This window comes from Pseudophryne corroboree, chromosome 2, assembly GCF_028390025.1.
Source record: "Pseudophryne corroboree isolate aPseCor3 chromosome 2, aPseCor3.hap2, whole genome shotgun sequence".
Classification (NCBI taxonomy): domain Eukaryota; kingdom Metazoa; phylum Chordata; class Amphibia; order Anura; family Myobatrachidae; genus Pseudophryne; species Pseudophryne corroboree.
In genome coordinates this window covers 392983376-392999790 of record NC_086445.1, presented here as the reverse complement: position 1 = coordinate 392999790, position 16415 = coordinate 392983376, and the positions used below count along the sequence as shown (strand labels likewise).

Here is a 16415-nt window from a genome sequence, read left to right as displayed (position 1 = left end):
CTGTCGACCAAAAGCACAGTCAACCTTTTACATGTTGAGCTATTGACCATGTTGACCTACTACATGTTGACCATTTGTGGTTGACCTTTTCATTGTCGACCTATGGTCTGGATATCTATTTTAAATAGGCCACAGGTAAGTAATCACAATTTCTAGACTGCTAGATATATCTACATAAATAAATCTAGATAGACTGGCATTATATTGGAGACATGAAAGTGACTTTCACAGCAAATTAGGTTAATGAGGGAGGTATGTTCATTTAAAAAACGTCTTCCCAATTTTAAGCAGCAAGGTATCAACATGGAAGTGCAATAGTTAAGCTAGCTGCCTCACAGAACGGACATCCTGGGTTTTATTCCCACCAAGGCCATATCTATGTACAGTTTGTATGTTCTCCACATTTTTCGCATGAGTTTTGGGTTTATTCCACAACCCAAAAACATCCTGGAGGTGTATTTGGCTTCGAACTAAAAAAATAAGAATTTACTTACCGATAATTCTATTTCTCGGAGTCCGTAGTGGATGCTGGGGTTCCTGAAAGGACCATGGGGAATAGCGGCTCCGCAGGAGACAGGGCACAAAAAGTAAAGCTTTAGGATCAGGTGGTGTGCACTGGCTCCTCCCCCTATGACCCTCCTCCAAGCCTCAGTTAGGATACTGTGCCCGGACGAGCGTACACAATAAGGAAGGATTTTGAATCCCGGGTAAGACTCATACCAGCCACACCAATCACACTGTACAACCTGTGATCTGAACCCAGTTAACAGTATGATAACAGCGGAGCCTCTGAAAAGATGGCTCACAACAATAATAACCCGATTTTTGTAACTATGTACAAGTATTGCAGATAATCCGCACTTGGGATGGGCGCCCAGCATCCACTACGGACTCCGAGAAATAGAATTATCGGTAAGTAAATTCTTATTTTCTCTATCGTCCTAGTGGATGCTGGGGTTCCTGAAAGGACCATGGGGATAATACCAAAGCTCCCAAACGGGCGGGAGAGTGCGGATGACTCTGCAGCACCGAATGAGAGAACTCCAGGTCCTCCTTAGCCAGGGTATCAAATTTGTAGGATTTTACCAACGTGTTTGCCCCTGACTAAATAGCCGCTCGGCAAAGTTGTAAAGCCGAGGCCCCTCGGGCAGCCGCCCAAGATAAGCCCACCTTCCTTGTGGAATGGGCATTTACATATTTTGGCTGTGGCAGGCCTGCCACAGAATGTGCAAGCTGAATTGTATTACACATCCAACTAGCAATAGTCTGCTTAGAAGCAAGAGCACCCAGTTTGTTGGGTGCATACAGGATAACAGCAAGTCAGTTTTCCTGACTCCAGCCGTCCTGGAACCTATATTTACAGGGCCCTGACAACATCTAGCAACCTGGAGTCCTCCAAGTCCCTAGTAGGCGCAAGGCACCAAAATAAGCTGGTTCAGGTGAAACACTGACACCACCTTAGGGAGAGAACTGGGGACGAGTCCGCAGCTCTGCCCTGTCCAAATGGACAACCAGATATGGGCTTTTTTGAGAAAAAAACCACCAATTTGACACTCGCCTGGTCCAGGCCAGGGCCAAGAGCATGGTCACTTTTCATGTGAGATGCTTCAAATCCACAGATTTGACTGGTTTTAAACCAATGTGATTTGAGGAATCCCAGAACTACGTTGAGATCCCACAGTGCCACTGGAGGCACAAAAGGGGGTTGTATATGCAATACTCCCTTGACAAACTTCTGGACTTCAGGAACTGAAGCCACTTCTTTCTGGAAGAAAATCGACAGGGCCGAAATTTGAACCTTAATGGACCCCAATTTGAGGCCCATAGACACTCCTGTTTGCAGGAAATGCAGGAATCGACCGAGTTGAAATTTCTTCGTGGGGCCTTTCTGGCCTCACACCACGCAACATATTTTTGCCACATGTGGTGATAATGTTGTGCGGTCACCTCCTTTCTGGCTTTGACCAGGGTAGGAATGACCTCTTCCGGAATGCCTTTTTCCCTTAGGATCCGGCGTTCCACCGCCATGCCGTCAAACGCAGCTGCGGTAAGTCTTGGAACAGACATGGTACTTGCTGAAACAAGTCCCTTCTTAGCGGCAGAGGCCATAAGTCCTCTGTGAGCATCTCTTGAAGTTCCGGGTACCAAGTCCTTCTTGGCCAATCCGGAGCCATGAGTATAGTTCTTACTCCTCTACGTCTTATAAGTCTCAGTACCTTAGGTATGAGAAGCAGAGGATGGAACACATACACCGACTGGTACATCCATGGTGTTACCAGAACGTCCACAGCTATTGCCTGAGGGTCTCTTAACCTGGCGCAATACCTGTCCCGTTTTTTGTTCAGACGGGACGCCATCATGTCCACCTTTGGTATTTCCCAACGGTTTACAATCATGTGGAAAACTTCCCGATGAAGTTTCCATTCTGCCGGGTGGAGGTCGTGCCTGCTGAGGAAGTCTGCTTCCCAGTTTCCATTCCCGGAATGAAACACTGCTGACAGTGCTATCACATGATTTTCCGCCCAGCGAAAAGTCCTTGCAGTTTTTGCCATTGCCCTCCTGCTTCTTGTGCCGCCCTGTCTATTTACGTGGGCGACTGCCGTGATGTTTTTCCCCCTGGATCAATACCGGCTGACCTTGAAGCAGAGGTCTTGCTAAGCTTAGAGTATTATAAATTTACCCTTAGCTCCAGTATATTTATGTGGAGAAAAGTCTCCAGACTTGATCACACTCCCTGGAAATTTTTTCCTTGTGTGACTGCTCCCCAGCCTCTCGGGCTGGCCTCCGTGGTCACCAGCATCCAATCCTGAATGCCGAATCTGCGGCCCTCTAGAAGATGAGCACTCTGTAACCACCACAGGAGAGACACCCTTGTCCTTGGATATAGGGTTATCCGCTGATGCATCTGAAGATGCGATCCGGACCATTTGTCCAGCAGATCCCACTGAAAAATTCTTGCGTGAAATCTGCCGAATGGAATTGCTTCGTAGGAAGTCACCATCTTTACCAGGACCCTTGTGCAATGATGCACTGATTTTAGGAGGTTCCTGACTAGCTCGGATAACTCCCTGGCTTTCTCTTCCGGGAGAAACACCTTTTTTCTGGACTGTGTCCAGAATCATCCCTAGGCACAGCAGACTTGTCGTCGGGATCAGCTGCGATTTTGGAATATTTAGAATCCACCCGTGCTGTTGTAGCAGTATCCGAGATAGTGCTACTCCGACCTCCAACTGTTCCCTGGACTTTGCCCTTATCAGGAGATCGTCCAAGTAAGGGATAATTAAGACGCCTTTTCTTCGAAGAAGAATCATCATTTCGGCCATTACCTTGGTAAAGACCCGGGGTGCCGTGGACAATCCAAACGGCAGCGTCTGAAACTGATAGTGACAGTTCTGTACCACGAACCTGAGGTACCCTTAGTGAGAAGGGCAAATTTTGGACATGGAGGTAAGCATCCCTGATGTCTCGGGACACTATATAGTCCCCTTCTTCCTGGTTCGTTATCACTGCTCTGAGTGACTCCATCTTGATTTGAACCTTTGTAAGTGTTCAAAATTTTTTTAGATTTAGAATAGGTCTCACCTAGCCTTCTGGCTTCAGTACCACAATATAATGTGGAATAATACCCCTTTTCTTGTTGTAGGAGGGGTAATTTGATTATCACCTGCTGGGAATACAGCTTGTGAATTGTTACCAATACTGCCTCCTTGTCGGAGGGAGACCTTGGTAAACCAGACTTCAGGAGCCTGCGAAGGGGAAACGTCTCGACATTCCAATCTGTACCCCTGGGATACTACATGTAGGATCCAGGGGTCCTGTACGGTCCCAGCGTCATGCTGAGAGCTTGGCAGAAGCGGTGGAACGCTTCTGTTCCTGGGAATGGGCTGCCTGCTGCAGTCTTCTTCCCTTTCCTCTATCCCTGGGCAGATATGACTCTTATAGGGACGAAAGGACTGAGGCTGAAAAGACGGTGTCTTTTTCTGCAGAGATGTGACTTAGGGTAAAAACGGTGGATTTTCCAGCAGTTGCCGTGGCCACCAGGTCCGATGGACCGACCCCAAATAACTCCTCTTCCTTTATACGGCAATACACCTTTGTGCCGTTTGGAATCTGCATCACCTGACCACTGTCGTGTCCATAAACATCTTCTGGCAGATATGGACATCGCACTTACTCTTGATGCCAGAGTGCAAATATCCCTCTGTGCATCTCGCATATATAGAAAATGCATCCTTTAAATGCTCTATAGTCAATAAAATACTGTCCCTGTCAAGGGTATCAATATTTTTAGTCAGGGAATCCGACCAAGCCACCCCAGCTCTGCACATCCAGGCTGAGGCGATCGCTGGTCGCAGTATAACACCAGTATGTGTGTATATACTTTTTATGATATTTTCCAGCCTCCTGTCAGCTGGCTCCTTGAGGACGGCCCTATCTATAGACGGTACCGCCACTTGTTTTGATAAGCGTGTGAGCGCCTTATCCACCCTAAGGGGTGTTTCCCAACGCACCCTAACTTCTGGCGGGAAAGGGTATACCGCCCATAATTTTCTATCGGGGGGAACCCACGCATCATCACACACTTCATTTAATTTATCTGATTCAGGAAAAACTACGGTAGTTTTTTCACATCCCACATAATACCCTCTTTTGTGGTACTTGTAGTATCAGAAATATGTAACACCTCCTTCATTGCCCTTAACGTGTGGCCCTAATAAGGAATACGTTTGTTTATTCACCGTCGACACTGGATTCAGTGTCCGTGTCTGTGTCTGTGTCGACCGACTAAAGTAAAAGGGCGTTTTAAAAACCCCTGACGGTGTTTCTGAGACGTCTGGACCGGTACTAATTGTTTGTCGGCCGTCTCATGTCGTCAACCGACCTTGCAGCGTGTTGACATTATCACGTAATTCCCTAAATAAGCCATCCATTCCGGTGTCGACTCCCTAGAGAGTGACATCACCATTACAGGCAATTGCTCCGCCTCCTCACCAACATCGTCCTCATACATGTCGACACACACGTACCGACACACAGCACACACACAGGGAATGCTCTGATAGAGGACAGGACCCACTAGCCCTTTGGAGAGACAGAGGGAGAGTTTGCCAGCACACACCAAAAACGCTATAATTATATAGGGACAACCTTATATAAGTGTTTTCCCTTATAGCATCTTTTATATATTTCTAACGCCAAATTAGTGCCCCCCCTCTCTGTTTTAACCCTGTTTCTGTAGTGCAGTGCAGGGGAGAGCCTGGGAGCCTTTCCTCCAGCCTTTCTGTGAGGGAAAATGGCGCTGTGTGCTGAGGAGATAGGCCCCGCCCCTTTTTCGGCGGGCTCGTCTCCCGCTCTTTAATGGATTCTGGCAGGGGTTAAATATCTCCATATAGCCCCCGGAGGCTATATGTGAGGTATTTTTAGCCAAAAAAGGTTTTCATTTGCCTCCCAGGGCGCCCCCCTCCCAGCGCCCTGCACCCTCAGTGACTGCCGTGTGAAGTGTGCTGAGAGGAATTGGCGCACAGCTGCAGTGCTGTGCGCTACCTTAAGAAGACCGAGGAGTCTTCTGCCGCCGATTCTGGACCTCTTCTCGTTTCAGCATCTGCAAGGGGGCCGGCGGCGAGGCTCCGGTGACCATCCAGGCTGTACCTGTGATCGTCCCTCTGGAGCTAATGTCCAGTAGCCAAAGAAGCCAATCCATCCTGCACGCAGGTGAGTTCACTTCTTCTCCCCTAAGTCCCTCGTTGCAGTGATCCTGTTGCCAGCAGGACTCACTGTAAAATAAAAAACCTAAGCTAAACTTTTCTAAGCAGCTCTTTAGGAGAGCCACCTAGATTGCACCCTTCTCGGCCGGGCACAAAAATCTAACTGAGGCTTGGAGGAGGGTCATAGGGGGAGGAGCCAGTGCACACCACCTGATCCTAAAGCTTTACTTTTTGTGCCCTGTCTCCTGCGGAGCCGCTATTCCCCATGGTCCTTTCAGGAACCCCAGCATCCACTAGGACGATAGAGAAAATATATCCCTAGTATGTGTATAGATGTACTAGGGAATATAGATTGTAAGCCCTACTAGGGCAGGGACTGAATTGAATGACTAAATATTCCCTGTAAAAGCTTTGCTGAATTGTTGTTAATATGTACATAAATAACTTAATACAATTGCACATGAAAGTGCACAAGTCCCTATTGTAAATTGTAGGAATTATGCAATGGATACCGTTCATTTAAGAGGCCAGCCACTCTGCTCGAAGGGAACAATGTTTTTACCTACTAGTTAGAAATAATCAGCTGTCCCTGTTGGACATTTAGCTGTATTGACTAGTCTTGGCGTGCGTCTGAAGGAGTCACACCACCCCAAGCCAACACCTTAGGCGACCACTAATCTCAATGCTGACATTACTCATTAAATCTTTCAGGTCATCCAAGCGTAAAAGTTTAGCAAGGGTCAGGCACCGATGGATTCTTGGCCTTCTACTCCAAGCAATTTGCACACGTTCTTGTCCTCAATCTGCACACCCTCTTTAACTTGATCTCACAAAAAACTTCATCATCTGATGAAGCTTTAAAGGACAGGAATTCAAGAATTTACAAAGAGGGCAAGGATGCATATATCTGTGCCAGTTACCACCCTATATCCTTGTAAAACAAAGAACAATTCTAAGCCTAGATCTGGAAAATGGGTGGTATTCAGTATGCCGGCTGTTGGGATCCCAGCGATCAGTATACCGGGGCAGGAATCCAGACACCCGGCATACCGACAACTATTCTCCCTCTTGGGGGTCCACGACCCCACTGGAGGGAGAATAAATAGCGTGACCGCATCGAGCCCGCAAGGGGCTCATTTGCACTGGCCCAGCTGCCGGCGGTCGGGATCCTAGCACCTGTATGCTGGGCGCCGGGATCACGACCCGCGGCATAACATACTACACCCCTGGAAAATAGACTGATCTCCGTTTTATATACTTTGAATAATTTTGGCCAATTGGGCTTCATTTTGTCCAGCAGACCAGGTATAAGACTACAGCAATTGGATGCTGAGAAGGCTTTTGACAGGCTATAACACTTAATGCCTCAAACCTTGCAATACTTTTGCCTATATGAAAGCTCTCACATATGTATTAAGGCCCTCTACAACAGTTAAAATCAATGGTGTCACCTCACACCCTGCTACTATTAAATAATAGGATTTTAATTACCTACCGGTAAATCCTTTTCTCGTAGGCCGTAGGGGTCCACATTAGTACCATGGGGTACAGACAGGTCCACTAGGAGCCATGGGCACTTTAAGCAATTGATAGTGTGGGCTGGCTCCTCCCTCTATGCCCATCCTACCAGACTCAGTCTAGGAAACTGTGCATGAAGAGACGGACATACTTTGTGAGAAGCGTATATAAGAATAGTGGTGATATTCCGAACCAGCACACACAACTAGAGGAAAGCCAAGCTAACCAAACATTAAACCAGGAACAGCAACAGCTGAACCACCAATACTTAACCAAGTAATAGTGCAGGAAGAAATGAAGCACTGGGCGGGTGCCCAGTATCCTCTATGGACTACGAGAAAAGGATTTACCGGTAGGTAATTAAAATCCTATTTTCTCTTACGTCCTAGAGGATACTGGGGCCCACATTAGTACCATGGGGATGTACCAAAGCTCCCAAACCTGGTGGGGGAGTGCTGAGGTTCCTGCAGAACTGATTTACCATACTGAAGCTTCTCAGAGGCCAAAGTATCGAACTTGTAGAACTTAGCAAACGTGTTCGAACCTGACCAAGTAGCTGCTCGGCAGAGCTGCAAAGCCGAGACACCCCGGCCTGTATAGATCTTGGACACGGAAAACCTGCCGTGGAATAAGCATGCTGGATAGTAAGCCTGATCCATCGTGCAATTGTCTGCTTTGAAGCAGGACACCCAATTTTATTGGGCTCATAGAAAACAAACAGTGAGTCAGACTTTCTGTGACGAGCTGTTCGATGCACAAAGATCTTCAAAGCCCTCACAACATCCAAAGACTTTGAAGTAATAGAGGTGTCTGTAACCACCAGTACCACAATAGGTTGGTTGATATGAAACGCAGACACCACCTTTGGAAGAAATTGCTGACGAGTTCGGAGCTCAGTCCTATCTTCATGCAAAATCAAATAGGGGCTTTTGTGAGACAACGCCCCCAGCTCAGACACATGCCTCGCAGAAGCCAAGGCCAATAGTGTGATGGCCTTCCACGTAAGAAACTTGACGTCAAAGTCCTATAAAGGCTCAAACCAGTCCGATTGCAGGAACTGCAACACCACGTTGAGATTCCAAGGTGCCGTAGCAGACACAAAGGGCGGTTGGATGTGCAGAACCACCTTCAAACATGTCTGAATCTCAGGGAAAGAAGCCATTTTTTTCTGGAAGAGAAAAAATGAATAAAGCCGAAATCTGGACTTTTATGGAGCCCAAACATAGGCCCACATCCACACCTGACTACAGAAAAAGGAGAAAACGCCCCAGCTGAAATTCCACCGCAGGAAATTTCCTGTTCTCACACCAAGAAACTTTTTTTTTCCAAATACGGTGGTAATGTTTAGATGTTACCACCTTTCTGGCTTGGATCAGGGTTGGAATAACCTTATCCGGGATCCCCTTCCGGGCCAGAATTTGATGCTCAACCTCCATGCCGCCAAGCATAGCCGTGGTAAGTCTTGATAGATGAACGGCTCCTGTTGGAGAAGGTCCTCGCGAAGAGGTAGAGGCCATGGGTTCTCTAGGAGCATCACCAGTAGATCCGCATATCAGGCCCTTCTTGGCGAGTCTGGAGCAATGAGAATTGCTTGAACCTTTTCCCTTTTTATTCTTTTTAGAATCTTTGGGCTCAAAGAGAGTGGTGGAAACACGTACACCATCTGGTAGACTCATGGAGTCACCAGAGCGTCCAACGCCACTGCTTGTGGGTCTCTCAACCTGGAACAATACCGCTTGAGCTTTTTGTTGAGGAGAGAGGCCATCATGTCGATTTGCGGAATTCCCCACTGACGTGTCAAGCACCCGAACACCTTTGGGTGAAGGTCCCACTCTCCTGGGTGTACGTCGTGTCTGCTGAGGAAGTCTGCTTCCCAGTTGTCTACTCCCAGAATGAAGATCGCGGACAACGCCACAGCGTGCATTTCTGCCCAGAGGAGAATCCTTGTTACTACTGACATTGCTGCTCTGCTCTTCGTTCCTCATTGTCGGTTTATGTACGTTACTGCCGTCACATTGTCCGACTGAACCTGAATGGCTCGATTTTGAAGAAGATGCGATGCCTGTAGAAGGGCATTGTATGTGGCCCTTAGTTCTAGAATGTTGATCGGAAGGATGGTTTCCTGACTTGACCATTTTCCTTGGAACTGTTCCCCCTGGGTGACCACTCCCCAACCTCTGAGGCTTGCGTCTGTGGTTAGCAGAATCCAGTTTTGAATCCCGAACCTTCGGCCCTCGGTCAGGTGAGAAGTCTGAAGCCACCACAGAAGAGAAATCCTGGCTTTTGGCGACAGATGTATCCTCTGGTGCATGTGAAGATGCGATCCAGACCCTTTGTCCAACAGATCCAGCTGGAAGGGCCTTGCGTGAAACTGTCCGTACTGCAGCGCCTTGTAAGCGGCAACCATCTTTCCCAGAAGGCAAATCCATAGATGCACCGATATCCGGGTTTGTCTGAGAACTTCCCGCACCATCGACTGGATCACCAATGCCTTTTCCAACGGAAGGAACACCTTCTGTGCCTCCGTATCCAGTATCATCCCCAGGAACGGAAGCCTCCGCATTGGCTCCAGATGAGATTTTGGTACGTTCAGAATCCATCTGTGATCCCGGAGTAGGTGGGTTTAGAGGGCAATGTTGACTAGCAACCTCTCCCTGGATGGTGCTTTTATCAGCAGATCGTCCAGGTACAGTATTATGTTTACTCCATGTCTGCGGAGGAGAAACATCTGCCATTACCTTGGTGAACACTCTCGGTGCCGTAGAGAGGCCAAATGGCAGGGCCTGGAACTGGTAGTGACAGTCCTGTAGGACAAACCTTAGATAAGCCTGATGAAGCAGCCAAATCGTAATATGAAGGTATGCATCCTTGATATCCAGAGACACCAAGAATTCCCCCTCCTCCAGACCTGAGATCACCGCTCTCAGAGACTCCATCTTGAACTTGAACATTCTTATGTATGGGTTCAACAACTTGAGATCTAAAATGGGTCTTAGCGAACTATCCGGTTTCAGAACTACAAACAGGTTGTAATAATAACCCTGGTTTTGCAGCTGAAGCGGAACTGGAACAATGACCTGAGTTTGTACCAGTTTTTGAATTTCTTCCTGTAAAGTCACACTTGCTTCTTGAGAAGCTTGTAAGCCTGATTTGAAGAATCTGTGAGGTGGGAGTTCCTGAAACTCCAGTCTGTACCCCTGGGTTATAAGATCTTTGATCTAGGGATCCTGGCATTGACGTTGCCCATATGTGACTGAAGAATCTCAAATGGGCTCCCACCTGCCCGTCCTCCAGGCAGTGTGGTCCACCGTCATGCTGAAGGCTTAGAGGAAGCAGAACCGGGGTTCTGTTCCTGTGAACCTGCAGTTGCTGGTTTTCTAGTTTTACTTCTATTGCCTTTGAAGGCAGTAGAAGAACCTTTGGACTTGTTTTTAAACTTCGCTGTCCAAAAGGACTGCAGAGTTGGAGCAGTGTAGGATTTTCGGGGGAGCTGCGGAAGGAAGGTATGTATGTAGACTTACCCGCCGTAGCCTTGGATATCCACGTATCCAGTTCATCTCCAAAAAAGGGCTTCACCTGTGAAAGTTAGGCTTTCCACGCCAATCCTGGAATCCACGTCCGCAGTCCACTGAGGTAGCCACAAGCCCCTGCATGCTGACACCGCCATGGCAGTGGTCCGTGCATTGTGTAAACCAATTTCCTTTATGGCCTCCACCATAAAGTTAGCAGAATCCTGTATGTGTTGTAGGAGAAAAACTCTCTCCCCCCTGGATAAGGAATCTAACCCATTAATTACTGTAGATTACATGACCATTTTGCAATGGCCCTAGAGATCCATGCACAAGCTACAGTGGGTCTCTGGGCCACACCCGCAGCAGTGTACAGAGATTTGAGAGTGGTCTCAATCTTGCGGTCTGCAGCATCCTTCAAAGAAGCTGCCCCAGGAACAGGTAAAACTATCTTACAAGAGAGCCCAGAAACCGATGCGTCAACTATCGGTGGGTTTTCCCATTTTTTCTCATCATCCTGAGGGAACAGGAAGGATGTGAGTAACCGTTTTGGGACCTAAAACTTCTTGTCAGGATTTACCAAAGTTGCTTCAAATAGGGAATTTAATTCATTAGATGCAGGGAAAGTAGATGAGGACTTCTTTTTCACATTAAAATAAGATTCCTCCTCGTCCTCCGACACGATACCTTATCAGGAATGTGCAGGACGTCTCTAATTGCTTCCACCAGGGCCTGTATTCTCTGTGACAAAGCTGCATCCCCCCCTTCCGAGTCCACCTCACCCTCCTCTGGGTCTGATGCATCATCATCATCGGTATCAGCCTGCATGATTTGGCCAGAGTACGCTTCTGTGGACAATTGGCAGTGGTCTGAGACGCTGGAATGACCACTGAATCTCTATTCATCAGGTCATCAACAGATTGTCTCAAGTATTGTGTCTCCTTCTCATTTTGGGATAATTTATTCAAAATATTTGAAATCATCCCTTTTAATGAATCTAACCATACTGGTTCAGAAAAACTAGCCTGAGAATGTGTACTATCCTGAGTACATGGCAGTGACCCTCCAGATTGAGAAAAACACTCTGCTGTGCAAGATATACATTCCTTTGACATAGTAAATGTGAAAGAACATACACAAAAACACGAAATAGGTTAAAATCACAGTTAACCCACACAGAGCCCTTCTAGGGAGAAACAGAGTATAATGGATCCAGCCACACAGCGCCCCTATAGCTAAAGTGCAAGTTTAGCTGGGTCACAAACTAAGTACCCTTAGTAGGGTTTAGTACACCAATATATTGTTTGCCCCTCTTCTATGACCCCCTGGTACCGCCGAGGTGCTCTGGGGTCCTTGTGGAGGAGCTGCGCTTCCCTGCCAGTCTGCCTCTTCACATAGAGTCTCAAAACCCTTACAACATCCAAGGACGTTGATGAAATTGAGGAGTCAGTAGCCACTGGCACCACAATAGGTTGGTTGATATGAAATGCCAACACAACCTTTGGAAGAAACTGCTGACGTGTCCAGAGTTCAGCTCTATCTTCGTGGAAGATCAAGTAATGGCTTTTACAAGACAAAGCCCCCAATTCTGACACACGTCTAGCAGAAGCTAAGGCCAACAACGTGACAGCCTTCCATGTAAGAAATTTTACCTCAACCTCCTGTAGAGGCTCAAACCAGTCTGACTGGGGGAACTGCAACACCACGTTAAGGTCCCAAGGTGCCGTAGGTGGTACAAAAGGAGGTTGAATGTGCAGAACTCCCTTCAAAAAGGTCTGAACCTCAGGGAGGGCAGCCAATTGTTTCTAGAAGAAAATGGACAGGGCCGAAATCTGGACCTTCACAGATCTCAACCTTAGGCTCATATCCACACCTGCTTGCAGGAAGAGGAGGAAACGTCCCAGTTGAAACTCCACCGTAGGAAACTTCTTGGACTCACACCAAGAGACATATTTCTTCCAAATACGATGGTAATGCTTAGACGTTACCCCTTTCCTAGCCTGTATCAGGGTAGGAATGACCTTCTTCGGAATGCCCTTCCGAGCAAGTATCAGGCGCTCAACTTCCATGCAGTCAAACGTAGCCACGGTAAGTCTTGATAGGCGAACTGCCCCTGCAGCAGCAGGTCCTCCCGAAGAGGAAGCGGCATCGGATCTTCCTGCAAGAGATTCAGAAGGTCCGTGTACCAAGCCTGCCTTGGCCAGTCTGGAGCAATGAGGATCGCTTGAACTCTTGTTCTCCTTACGAGCTTTAGAACTCTTGGAATGAGTGGGAGCAGTGGAAACACGTACACCGACTGGAACACTCACGGAGACACAAGGGCGTCCACTGCCACTGCTTGTGGGTCCCTCGACCTGGAACAATAGCGTCAAAGCTTCCTGTTGAGAGGCCATCATATCTATTTGGGGTAACCCCCAAAGGTCTGTTATTTCCTTGAACACCTCGGGATGGAGACCCCACTCCCCTGGATGGAGATCGTGTCTGCTGAGGAAGTCTGCTTCCCAGATGTCCACTCCCGGAATGAAGATTGCTGAGAGCGCCAATGCGTGTCTTTCTGACCAGAGGATGATTCTTGTCACCTCTGACATTGCCGCTCTGCTCTTCGTTCCACCCTGCCGGTTTATGTAAGCCACCGTCGTTACATTGTCCGACTGTACTTGAATGGCCCGATCTCTTAGAAGATGGGCTGCCTGAAGAAGACGTTGTAGACGGCTCTTAGTTCCAGGTGGTTTATCGGCAGGCCGGCTTCCAGACTTGACCACCTTCTTTGGAAGGTTTACCCTTGAGTGACTGCGCCCCAGCCCCGAAGGCTCGCATCCGTGGTTAGAAGGACCCAGTCCTGAATCCCGAACCTGTGGCCCTCCAGAAGTTGAGGCAATTGGAGCCACCAGAGGAGTGAAATCCTGGCCTTCGGCGACAGATGAATTCCCTGCTGCATGTGGAGACGAGATCCTGACCACTTGTCCAGGAGATCCAGTTGGAAGGCGCGAGGCATGGAACCTCCCGTACTGGAGAGCCTCGTAAGAGGACACCATCTTTCCCAAAAGGCGAATGCATTGATGAACCGGCTGGCATCAGGACATCCCGGACCATTGTTTGTATCACCAACGCCTTTTCCTGCGGAAGAAACACCCTCTGCACTTCTGTGTCGAGGATCATCCCCAGAAAAGACAACCTCCGAGTTGGTTCCAAATGTGATTTTGGAAGGTTCAGAATCCAACCGTGGAGTCTGAGTAGGTGGGTTGTGAGAACATTGGACTGCAACAGCTTCTCCTTGGACGATGCCTTTATCAGCAGAACGTCCAGATATAGAATGATGTTCACGCCATGTTTTCGGAGGAGAATCATCTCTGCCTTAACCTGGTGAACACCCTCGGTGCTGTTGAGAGGCCGAATGGCAGGGCCTGGAACTGGAAATGACAGTCAGTAATGCGAAACGGAGATGGGCCTGATGCGGCAGCCAAATCGAAATGTGGAGGTATGCATCCTTGATATCCAGGAATTCCCCCTCTTCCAAACCTGATATCACCGCCCGGAGAGACTCTATTTTGAACTTGAACTCCTTTAGAAAGGGGATCAGTGATTTTAGGTTCAGCATGGGCCTGACCGAACCATCCGGGTTCGGTACCATGAAAAGGTTCGAATAGTAACCTGCGGTTTGCAAATGAGGAGGAACTGGCACAATGACCTGTGCCTCCACCAACTTCTGGACAGCCTCTTGTAGGACAGTTCTGTCTGCCAGAAGAACTGGCAAGCCTGATTTGAAAAATCAGTGAGGAGGGAGATTCTGAAATTCCAGCCTGTATCCCTGGGACACAATATCAATCACCCAGGGATCCAGGCCGGACGATACCCAGACGTGACTGAACTGTGCGAGTCTCACTCCTACTGGCCCTACCTCCAGGCCGCGCAGTCCGTCATGCGGAGGACTTTGGCGTACCTGAAACAGGCTTTTGTTCCTGGGAACCTGCAGCAGCAGGTTTACTGGATTTAACTCGACCTCCCCTAAAGAAGGTATTGGACGGTTTGGCCTTTCCAGGCTTGTTAGGCCGAAAGGACTGTGATACTGATGAAGAGAAGGATTTCTTCGGAGCAGGTGCAGCTGAGGGAAGAAGCGGAGACTTACCCACTGTAGCCGTGGATATCCACGCATCCAAAGCTTCCCCAAAGAGAGTCTGACCTGTGTAGGGTAGGGACGCCACACTTTTCCTGGATTCGGCGTCGGCCGACCACTGGTGCAGCCACAGTCCCCAACGAGCTGAAACAGACATGGAAGAGATTCCCGCAGCCATGGAACCCAGGTCTTTCATGGATTCTACCATAAAACCTGCTGAATCGTGAATGTTACGCAAAAACAATTCAACATCACCCTTATCCATCGTATCCAAATCCTCAAGTAAGGTGCCTGACCACGTTACTATAGCTTTTGCAATCCATGCACTAACAATAGTGGGACGTAATATGGCCCCTTAAGCGGTGTACATTGATTTAAGTGTATTATCAATTTTACGATCAGCCGGCTCCTTTAGGGCGGTAGATCCCGGAACAGGTAAAATCACGTTACTTGATAGTCTGGACACAAATGCGTCAACAATGGGCGGGTTTTCCCATTTTTTCTATCCTCCTCAGGGAAAGGGAACACCACATGGACCCTTTTAGGGATCTGGAATTTTTTCTCAGGGTTTTCCCATGCTTTCTCAAATATAGCGTTTAATTCCTTTGACACAGGGAAGGAATTAAATGGAATTTGTGAGGCTCTCTTATTTTCAGTGAAAAAGCCTCCTCAACCTGCTCAGGTGTGGTATCATTAATATTCAACAAATCCCTAATAGCCTCTATCATCAATTGCACCCCCTTTGCAAGAGAGGCAGACCCCCGCAACACATCCCCATTACCGTCTGTGGTGTCAGAATCGGTATCCGTGTCATCTTGCATGACATGAACAAGCGCACGTTTGTGGGGGCATATAGTGGAGTGTCCTGAGGTACCAGAATCGGGCCATACTGCCAAAGAGTTATGTAATACCTGGGTTGTAGATTCATTACTTGCAACCCTGTCAGAAATCTGAGAAATCCAAGATTTGATAGAGGAAAACCACTCAGGTTCCCTTGTTGGTATATGTGCTAAACCAGTGCTATCCTGATTACATGGAATGGGATCATCCTGGGAGGACATATCCTCCGCAGTCTATGACACAGTGTCCCTGGACATAGCTAAAGGAGACCACCAAACACTCCACACACACACACACACACACACACACACACACACACACACACACACACACACACACACACACACACACACACACACAGGGGAGGGCAGACAGCGTTTTCCCCCCAAGAATGGCAAGAGAGACACAGAGATTGGAGCCAACCCACACACAGCGCTTCTAACCAAAGGGAGACCCCTTGTCAGCGCTGACTGTGCACCTTAATAGGATACACAGTCGTACTGCAGCCTCCCCCCCCCTTCTACAACCCCCTGGTACCGTGTACAGATAGCTGGAGTTGCTGTGGAGGGACCTGTTTCTCCTGATCAGCGCTGTGCAGTCAGGAAAATGGCGCTGAACGCTGCTGGGTCCGCTCTGAGGAGAAGTTTCGTTCCCCAAATGGCGCTGTCTTCCCGCTCTTCCACTGATTATACTGGCCTGAGGGTTGAGTGCTGGCTGAGATCAGAGTAC

The 16415-nt window shown here is 48.2% G+C and overlaps 1 protein-coding gene across 2 annotated transcripts in view; it reads right to left on the bottom strand.

Moving 5' to 3' along the window:
- The window catches only part of ATP10A (ATPase phospholipid transporting 10A (putative)), a 483218-nt gene that overhangs the window by 97074 nt on the left and 369729 nt on the right, over positions 1-16415 (bottom strand). The gene's annotated exons all lie outside the window — the stretch shown is intronic.